Source organism: Rhipicephalus microplus, chromosome 8 (assembly GCF_043290135.1).
Source record: "Rhipicephalus microplus isolate Deutch F79 chromosome 8, USDA_Rmic, whole genome shotgun sequence".
Classification (NCBI taxonomy): Eukaryota; Metazoa; Arthropoda; class Arachnida; order Ixodida; family Ixodidae; genus Rhipicephalus; species Rhipicephalus microplus.
This window is the reverse complement of record NC_134707.1, coordinates 104,043,706-104,054,613: the sequence shown is the minus strand read 5'-3', so window position 1 is coordinate 104,054,613 and position 10,908 is coordinate 104,043,706. Positions and strand designations below refer to the sequence as shown.

General features: G+C 46.6%; 1 long non-coding RNA gene across 1 annotated transcript in view; it reads right to left on the bottom strand.

Moving 5' to 3' along the window:
• Positions 1 to 315: 315 nt before the first annotated feature.
• Positions 316 to 10,908, bottom strand: part of LOC142768706 (uncharacterized) — a 75,471-nt gene continuing 64,878 nt past the window's right edge. Inside the window, exons 3-4 of the long non-coding RNA XR_012885406.1 lie at positions 3,288 to 3,332; positions 316 to 476 (exon numbers count right to left, since the gene is read on the bottom strand). This is a non-coding gene — a long non-coding RNA (uncharacterized LOC142768706). The remainder of the gene's footprint in view (positions 477 to 3,287; positions 3,333 to 10,908) is intronic.

The window sequence follows — 10,908 nt, the reverse complement described above, 5'->3', positions numbered from 1 at the left end:
GCCCATGGCAACCCATGCTCGTCACTACCAAACTATGTTCTCTATAGAGCCACAAGACAGCCCAGCGGAATGTGCATCATCGAAGAGACACACCATCTTGCCTTTTACTAAAGGCCAACAAATTTGTACAGCAACTCATGAAGAATGCTATGCCCATTATAGTCCTACGTGGTGGCCTAGGTGGGCTTGTGTGCCACAGTACGTCGAATGTGGCAGTTGGCGCCTTAAAAAAGTTAGGTAATGGCATTGAAGCGATGAAGAACTACAGCTAGCAATATTTCTCACCCTGCCAGTTACAGAGCGATAATCGGAGCTTATTTTTTTTATTGTAACTTTCACATTCTTGTAACAAAAAACTTCGCAAACACTTGTTTGGTCCCATAGCCTAACTGGCTAGTAGAGGGACCAATTGTGTGACATACCTACATACTTGCGCAAGCGGTTACACAGCGACAAAGGACATCAACCTGGATACACTGTTTAAAATAGAAAAAAAGCAAAAACATATGATTGAACTATACAAAGAAACATAGCGCAGAACATAGCTACTTATAGCAAAGAATAATAATAGCACTAGAATAATACTAATCATAATGATAATGATAATATTACTAAATAACTATGCAGACGTATTATTTAGAAAGTTCGCATGAAGTGCATGCTTCATGGCCAATGAAAAATTTCTAGCCTCTTTCACATCAGTCGGTATTGCATTCCATATGAGAGCGCCGTGAAATTCTATGAGCCTTCAACCGTAGGCATTTCTGGCTACTGGTAAATTAAAACAGTGATTCGCTGCAGCTCTTGTACAGCGCGCGGGTAGCGTAAAGGTGCTTACTGGGAATGGGTCATCACGTTTTATTATTCCATGCACTATATAAGCAACACTAGACATTTGAACAGAGTCCAGCGGAAGTACACGCATCATTTGAAATAGTGGTTTTGCAGTATCCGTCCTGTTTGAGTATGTAATAACTCGGACTGCCCTTTTTTGCAGGCGGCTAATACATTTCAAATGAGTTTTATATGTACTGCCCCATGATGCTATACAGTAGCTCAAGTGACTGTGCACGAAGGCAAAATATAGGATGCGCAAAATTGATGCGCCAAAACATTCACGGGCTTTTAGTAGCGTGTGACACCCATATGCTAGCTTGGAGCATGTCTTTTCTATATGCGGTTTCCAGTTCATGTCCGAGTCAAACATGACACCTAAGTACTTAAACGAGGCTACTGGCTGTAGCAGTGCCGTATCTAAAACCAAGTTGAAACCTGCAAAGTCGAGTTCTTTTTTCCTAGAGTGAAAGACCATGTATTTAGTTTTCTCTGTGTTGATATTAAGGTGGTTTTGTTTAAACCATACTTGTACTCTCTGTAACTCTTCGTTAATTTTATCTTCGATGTCTCTTAAGCTGTCACCAACAAAGATTAGTGCCGTATCATCTGCGTACATTAAAGCTTCTGAATATAGTAGGATGGAGGGAAAATCGTTTACGTACAGGGAAAAAAGAGTGGGTTCAATTACTGGCCTTGTGGTACCCCGGAGACTATTGATTGAGTAAAGGACTCGACGCCATTCATCACTACTCGTTGCTGGTGGTCAGATAGGTATGATTTGAGAAGCTGGTGAATTTTGCCTCGAAAACCGTACTCATGAAGCTTACTTAACATGATGTTGTGGTTGACGAAATCGAAAGCTTTTCTTATGTCTAAAAAAACTACGACGGATATCTTATTGTTGTTCAAGGCTTTGTTAACTTGTTGAGTTAGTACCAAAACTGCAGTAAATGTAGATCTGTGTGCTCGAAAACCATACTGGTTTGAGCAAATTATATTATGTTTGGATGCAAATGATGTTATCTGCACTGTTCTATTTTTTCAAAAATTGTAATAATTACACTTAACACAGATATTGGTCTGTAATTAGATGCACTTGATCGGTCTCCATCTTTGTATACAGGGTCGACTTTGCCCAACTTAAGCTCATTTGGGTATATACCACAGTCCTGCCAGTGTTGAAACATGTGCAGCAAATGGTCTGCCAGAATGTCTATGTTATTTTTTATTAATTAAACTGTAATAGCGTCGAGCCCAGCCGCTTTATTGGCGTCTAGTTTTTTTACTATTGACATGATATGGGACATTTCTATCTCAAATATGCCAAAACTATCAGAAACTGGTCTAATGGGACGCGTGTGGTCTTTAGTGTCAGTAAACTGAGCAGCCAAAGCACGACCGACGTCTGCATAATACTTGTTAAAGCGATCCACCGTGTCTTGAGTTATATCGTCAGGCAGTACGCGTTTATCTGAGTCAGGACCAGCTGCGGATTTTGCTATTTCCCAAATTCGCTTAGTATTGCCTCCAGCCTCTTCGATAAGCTCAGCATAGTATTCTTTTTTTCGTTTCCTCATTAGGGTGACTGACTTATTCCTATAGCATTTGAATTAATTTAAGTAGTAGGCATTGGTTCTCTGCTGCTTCCACTTGTGATACCAATGGTCTTTTTGTTTCAGTATTTCTAGAGTACTAAGTGTCATCCAAGGGCAGAGTGGCTTGGCGTAGTTACTGCTAGTCGTGGTTCTGCTTAGTGACACAGCTTTTTTGAGAGAGCATATTAAATTACTGTATTCTATATTTACATCCTCGTCATACATAGCGCAGTAATCGATTTGACTTATTTTGTCACGTAGTAACCTATAGTCAATCTTTGTAGTTAATTTTCCCCTAGAAGGTTTTGTATTGAGAGGCTCATTTAAAAGGGTAACAAAAATAGGCAAGCGATCGGCAATCGGAACAGGAAGCACACCAGCATGCACATCATCGCCGACATTGCAAAGGGCGTGATCAATAAGAGTACATGACGTGTCAATGATACGCGTTGGCTCATTTATGACAATACACAAGTTGAAGGATTTTAAGAGGAGCTTGTACTCATTCGAGGTATCGGATGACAGGTCAATATTGAAGTCTCCAACAATTACAATAGAATTGTAGTGCGTGCAGGAAACTCTCACAAGTAAAGACTCAAATTGATGCTCCACCTGAAACGAAACCACGGCGGTTGCGAACAGATCAATTTTTTTCGCACGAATAACAGCTTGTGAAATAGCCTGTAGTAAACAGAAGTACACCCTCTATACGCGAAAAATACATTAGTGGTTCGCTTCGGATTCCTCATAGAGAGTGCGTCTGTTTCGCCTTGGAGCCTTGAAAGTTTTGGAGCGTGGTCACTAAAATTAAGTGGTAGTCTAAGCAGCGCTGTTATAAAAATATTATCTACTCACTTCCCAAGGTCCAGGCACGTTTTTTGAAATATTTGCATGTTTTTTCTGAAAAACGAAAACGGAGATCTTGGTTTATACATGTAAATCTTTAGAAAAGTGGTGGTTTCACTAAGTGTCGCTAAGAACACAGGTGTCTTAAATAACCGCAACACAAAAAAAGATTGTTGAGCGAAATGCATTTCTGTCAAAGAACTGTGCCAGAAAATGGCTCTTAGCGAGACATAAAATAAAACTGCATAGGCCTATTGGACATTTATGACACATTTCATAATTATAAGTTGTTCCTGTTGGAACAGTACAAGGATATTCAGGCAAATCGTAATTCTGTTAGCTTAATTAGAAATGGTGCCGCTGCCGTACCGCTATGGTATAATGCGTTGTCTTAAAACATGCTTCACCTAAATATTTAACAATCATCAGAAGGGAAGATTCTGGACGCCTAACATTCTATGGAAAAAACTAAAAAGTGCAGAAAAAGGGCGTGGCGTATTTTGTAGTGTTTCAGGCGTCTGGAATTTTCATTTATTATGACGCACCAAGAAGCCTAGCAAGGAGTACTTCTACAATTAGCAGAAGTGTTGGGAGCGCAGAATTTTTTAAATAACTTTTGCCGTTTTCTGAACCACATGAAGCAATTAGGCACAAAATGTAAACAAAAATATTCTTATTCTCGTGGCGCCCTATTGAAGTTATCTCACTTTATTAACCAGTGCACAATATAATTGTATGTAAATTGGATTTCCGATCTTTTTAGACGTTTTGCATTATCGCTCATGCTAAAGAAGCATCCTTTTTTAGTGTTGCAATGAGGGCTAAGTATTTTAGCTAAAAAAAAACTTCCAAAGCTTATAGTCTTCTGTGATGTGCACTCCTCTCCCGGACAAATGAAATATCGGGAGGGTAGGAAACGAGACTATTTAATCCCTCCTTCCTTGCGCCTTGCCCGAAGGAAGCTGCCAGACTTTCATAAAACCTAATAATTTATTCATGGTGAACCAGAAACCGATTTCTAGTTTTTTGATAAGTTTTTAATAAACACGAACGAGGAAAAAAATGTTGAAAAACTTCATTGCTAAACGCAAATTTAAGCGCTGTTTCAACAATTTATGCAATGGCATGAGAATTTTCTTTTTCTGAACTGTTTATTTACGTTGCAGTACATAAATATAACGGATTAAAAAGGCTTTCACATCATCCTCAGCTTTACTACCCCCACTGAACGGCAAAGTAGTCTCTCATGATCCGCTGATCAACCAGGTTCACGTTATACCAGTGAAATAATAAATCTCATCGGCCCACCTAACTTTCTGTCTCCTCTTCATGCGTTTACCTTTTCTGGGTATTCAGTCAGTTACCCTTATTGATCAGCGGCTATTCTGCCTGCGTGCTACGTTCCCGGCCCCTAACCAGTTCTTGTTAATTTCAACTATGATATTGTTGCGGGTTCGCGGCTATGCAGCTATGCGGGCGGTGCGAAGAAGAAGACGACGACGTTTTTGGGCTGTTCGATATACACAACGGCTGCCATCTTGACTGCTGGAGTACTTTTCTACTCTAAAGTAGTAAATACATTCGCAACATTTTGGTGGTGGCGCTGGGTACGACGCAAGACGGAACTTCGAAGCGGACGTGTTCTCGACTGCCCGACCATGGCAACAGAAACCAATTCTGCCGCTCCTGTTTCAGCCGCGACTCCGGCGCAGCCTGTACAGCCGGTCGTATTGACGCAACCGCGCGACCCTGGCAACTTCTGCGGCACCGACCATGTTGACGTTGACGACTGGATTCCGAAGTTCGAGCGGTTTGCAGCAGTGTACCGGTGGGACCCTACGATGATGCTCGCCAACGTTGGCTTCTATCTCTGCGGAACAGCTGGCGCGTGGTTCGAGGCTCATGAAGCGGACATAACCAGCTGGGATACTTGCAAACAGAAGCTTCGTGACCTGTTTGGTAAGGCCGTCGGACGCCAGCGGGCCGCTTCTAAAGAACTCTCTGGTCGGGCACAAACTACGACCGAATCATATGTCACCTACATCCTTGACGTTCTCGCCCTTTGCCATCGTGCCGACCCCAACATGTCCGAGGAAGACAAAGTAAGCCATTTACTTAAAGGCATTGCAGATGATGCTTTTAACATACTGGTTTCCAAAGACTGTTCCACCATTGATGACATCATCAAAGAGTGCCGCCGATTCGAAGAACTGAAGAGTCGCCGGGTCGCCAAGAATTTCTTGCGACTTCCGAACACGGCCGCTACGTCATCTTGCGAGGACCTTCAGCCGCCATGCAGTCAACCACATAACAACGAAAGTGTGGTTCGCATCGTTCGTAGAGAAATCGAGGCCGCGTCTCCGTCTTTTCTGACCCGCCCATCTGATGATCGACCAACGATCTCGTTGATCCAACAGGTCGTGAGAGAGGAGCTGGCAAACGTTGGGCTGCAGCCTGTGTGTTCGTTGACGGAACCTCGGGTCAGTACCATAGCGCCTTCTCCTGCACCAGAAAGATTCCGCCGCTATCGTGATCCTGCTCAGTGGAGGACACAGGACGACAAGCCTATATGTTTTCATTGTCATGGTGTAGGACACATCTCCCGCTACTGTCGTTTCCGCACGTATCCACCTCGGTCGTTTCCTGGCTATCGACGTGACGACAACCACCGGCCCCTGCAGTACAGCGCTCGTGACGATGGACCGTACAATGGCACTCCTGCGACACCAGTCCGCCGGTCCAGCCGTTCGCCGTCCCCGCATGACCGTCGCTCCAGGTCACCTCAGCACCGCCGCTATTCGTCGCCCCACCCTAGTGGACGCCCTTCTTCGGAAAACTGAGCAATGCAGCTCCCGGAGGTGACGCTGCATTGGACTCCCGACCTGAAAACCCTCTGCTGACCTTGACTACGGACAAGAACCTGCTTGATGTAGAAGTGGATGGCCTTCCTGTTACTGCCCTTATTGACACCGGCGCACATATTTCAATTCTGAGCTCTGACCTCCGTGCACGATTAAACAAGGTCCTTACGCCGCCAGAGTCCCTATTTGTACGTGTCGCTAGTGGAGCGACCCCGGCTGTGCTCGGAATGTGCACCGCGCGTGTGAGATTCGCCGACCGCCAGACGTCCGTTCTATTCCATGTTCTCGCTCACTGTCCACATGACGTCATCCTTGGACTCGATTTTTTGTCCGACCACTCCGCTGTAATTGACTGCTCAGCCGGCGTCGTGCAACTTGACTTGCCTGCGGCCACCGAAGAGTCGAAGATGGTACAGAACAAGCTTTCGTGCGCTGAGTTTGTTCGCCTCCCACCCCAAGCCCTAACTTGTGTCACAGTTGAACCGTATCCCAGTGTTCCGGATGGGGATTACGTGGTCTTTCCCTCTCCCGGTGTTTTATTGGCCCGCAACGTTTCCTCCCCGTACACCATATTAACTGTCACAGCGAACAAGACGTGCCTTCCTCTTCTGAACTTCGGACTCAGCCCTCAAATCCTACCACAAGGCATTGTTCTCGCCACTCTTTCACCGTCACACGAGTGCCAGATCTCATCAGTGTCACGTGAACTGGCCACAGTCGCCTCGCCGAACCCGCATAGCACCGACGCAGCCAAATCTACACGGCTCAACAATGTAACTAAGATGATTGCCTCAGACCTCTTGCCGTCTCAGGTCAAAGACCTCACTGATCTTCTCACGAGCTATTCGGACATATTTGACTTTGACGGTAGGCCCATAAGTCAAACATCGCAAGTCAAACATCGCATTAATACCGGTGATGCAGCTCCAATTCACAGGCGTCCCTATCGAGTGTCACCATCAGAACGCCAAGTTATCCAACAGGAGGTGAATAAGATGCTCACAAAAGGCATCATAGAGCCCTCATCGAGTCCGTGGGCGTCCCCTGTAGTCTTAGTTAAAAAGAAGGACAATACCTGGCGTTTCTGCGTGGACTATCGGCATTTAAACAAGGTCACCAAAAGGGATGTCTACCCGCTTCCTCGTATTGATGATGCCCTGGACTGCCTTCATGGCGCAACCTATTTTTCTTCGATAGACTTACGCTCCGGTTACTGGCAGATCGCCGTGGACGACCTCGACCGGGAGAAGACCGCCTTTGTAACGCCTGACGGTCTCTACCAATTCAAGGTAATGCCGTTTGGCTTGTGCAATGCGCCGGCAACGTTCGAGCGGATGATGGACACGCTTTTGCGCAGCTTTAAATGGTCTATCTGCCTGTGTTATCTGGACGACGTGATTGTGTTTGCCCCAACCTTTAAGTCTCACCTCGAGCGCCTTTCCTCAATTCTTTCAGTATTTCGAGAGGCTGGGCTCCAACTTAATTCCTCGAAATGCCATTTTGGGCATCGCCAAGTTACTATTCTAGGGCATCTCGTTGACTCCTCCGGCATCCGCCCCGATCCCGACAAAGTCCGAGCTGTCCTGGATTTTCCTGTACCGACTTGTGTCAAGGACGTTCGAAGTTTTGTGGGCCTATGCTCATATTTCCGACGATTTGTCAGAAACTTCGCAGAGGTCGCACGCCCCCTCACTGATCTTTTGAAGAAAGATGTACCATTTGAGTGGGGTCCTGATCAAGGCACGGCCTTTTCCCAGCTCATAACACTTCTGACCACGCCACCGATTCTCGCCCACTTCGACCCGTCTGCTCCAACCGAGGTCCGCACTGATGCTAGTGGCTACGGTATTGGCGCGGTTTTAGCCCAGCGTCAATCCGGTCACGATCGAGTTCTTGCGTATGCCAGCCGGCTCCTTTCTCCTGCCGAACGCAATTACTCTATTACGGAACGCGAGTGCCTGGCGCTTGTATGGGCAGTTGGTAAATTCCGCCCCTATTTATATGGCCGGCCTTTCACAGTTACCACTGACCATCACGCTCTATGCTGGCTTTCAGCCCTCAAAGATCCAACGGGGCGCCTTGCTCGTTGGGCTCTGCGCCTCCAGGAATTCACATACACAGTGGTTTACAAGTCTGGCCGTTTACACCAAGACGCCGACTGCCTCTCTCGGTACCCCGTTGACGCTCCAGATCTAGTAACCGACGACGCGTCCATCTGTATTTCCTCGCTCTCTGCTTTCGGCAACATGGGATGTGAGCAACGGCGTGACGCGTCCCTACGCGAGCTAATCGACCGCCTGAACACAGGCTGTACAGACAGTTCGCTTCGCATGTTCGTTGTCATAGACGGCATTTTATACCGCCGCAATATGCACCATGTGGGAAACGAACTACTACTCGTAATACCCACTCATTTGCACTCGACCGTACTTCAGCAACTACATGATGTACCAACGGCTGGCCACCTTGGTGTTGCCAGAACGTACGACCGTGTCCGCCGACGCTTTTTCTGGCCCGGCCTCTACCGTTCTGTACAACGTTATGTTAGGTCTTGTGAGTCGTGCCAACGCCGCAAAAGGCCAGCGGTACACCCCGCCGGGCTCCTTCAACCGATCGACGTACCTGCCGAGCCTTTCTATCGTGTCGGCCTCGACCTGCTGGGCCCTTTCCCTCTTTCTACCGACGGTAACAGGTGGGTCGCCGTCGCCATAGATTACTCCACCCGTTTCGCAATTACGAGACCTCTTCCAAGCAGCTGCGCTACAGATGTCGCCGACTTTTTGATTCAAGACGTCATCTTACATCATGGTGCTCCTCGTCAACTGGTCACCGATCGCGGTCGCTACTTTTTATCTAAGGTAATTGACGATCTACTTCGTTCTTGTGCAACCAAGCACAAGCTTACGACGGCCTACCATCCTCAAACAAACGGCCTCACAGAACGTCTGAATCGCACACTCACTGACATGCTCGCCATGTACGTGTCGACGGATCATCGTGACTGGGACATTGCGCTACCCTTTGTCACTTTCGCTTACAATAGCTCACGCCACGACACTGCTGGATATTCTCCCTTTTACCTTTTGTATGGAAGAGACCCGACATTGCCGTTCGACACGCTTGTACCCAACCCTACCGACCTGTCCACAGCATATGCTCGCCGCGCTATTAGCACCGCGGAGAAAGCCCGTCAGATTGCCCACCAGCGCCTTTCGGACTCGCAGCTCCGTCAGAAACGTAGCTATGACAGCCACCATCGGGACGTCCACTTTAGTCCAGGTGACCTCGTTCTTCTGTGGACTCCGTCGCGACATGTTGGTCTGGCTGAAAAGCTTCTACCCAAGTATTCCGGACCTTATCGTGTGCTACGGCAGGTAACTGATGTTACCTATGAAATAGCACCTCTAAACCCTTCGATACCTTCCACATCTTCCGACATCGTCCACGTCGCTCGCCTCAAGCCGTACATCTCGTCCAACACCTGCTAACAAGCGCCGGGTCGGCGCTTTTCGCCGCCGGAGGTCGATGTTGCGGGTTCGCGGCTATGCAGCTATGCGGGCGGTGCGAAGAAGAAGACGACGACGTTTTTGGGCTGTTCGATATACACAACGGCTGCCATCTTGACTGCTGGAGTACTTTTCTACTCTAAAGTAGTAAATACATTCGCAACAATATCATTAACCTCGGTTTGTTCCCTTACCCACTCTGATTTATTCTTGTAACTTAAGGTTACATTTAAAATTTTCCTTTCCGTAGCTCACACCATCGTGCTCAATTAGAGCTAAAACCTTTTTGTAAGCCTGAAAGTTTTTGCTTCATAGGTAAGTACTGGCAAAATTCAGCTGTTATATACCTTACTCTTGAGAGTTAGTGGCAGATTAGCATTCATGATTTGAGACTGCTTGCCGAATGTCATCACCTCCATCCTTATTCTTCTATTGAGCCCCGCTGCAGAAATCTAGTGGCTAGGCTACTCGGCTGGTGAACCGCCGGTCGCGGGATCAAATCTCGGCTGCGGCGGCTGTATTTCCTATGGAGGTAGAAATTTTGTAGGCCCGTGTTCTCAGATTTGGGTGCACGTTAAAGAACCCCAGGTGCTCAAAATTTCCGGAGCCCTCCTCGACAGCGTATTTCTTAATCATAAGGTGGCATTGGGATGTTAAAACCCACATATAGATCTAATGTTCTAGTATTAAATGCAAAGCATTTCTTAGCGAACTTCGGTGACTTCGAGCGTATCTATCTATCTATCTATCTATCTATCTATCTATCTATCTATCTATCTATCTATTTATCTATCTATCTATCTATCTATCTATCTATCTATCTATCTATCTATCTATCTATCAATCTATCTAGCCGCCAACAACTTTTAGCTCTCGTGGCCATTTCCCCCCGCTGCGGTGGTCTAGAGGCTAATGTACTCGGCTGCTGACCCGCAGGTTGCGGGTTCGAATACCAACTGTGGCGGCTGCATTTCTGATGGAGGCGGAAATGTAGGCCCGTGTGCTAATATTTGGGTGCACGTTGAAGAACCCCAGGTGGTCGAAATTTCCGGAGCCCTCCACTATGGCACCTCTCATTAGCATATGGTGGTTTTGGGACGTTAAACCCCACATGTCGTGTGTCCTGGCCGTTTCAATAATGGTATCAGTACCAAACTTGGTATGGCGTCACATGACAGTATGAAGAACATATTTGACAAGTCATAACATGAAAATCAAGACATGGATGTTGTCACAAAACGAGCGCTCAAAAAGGGCGCGCCG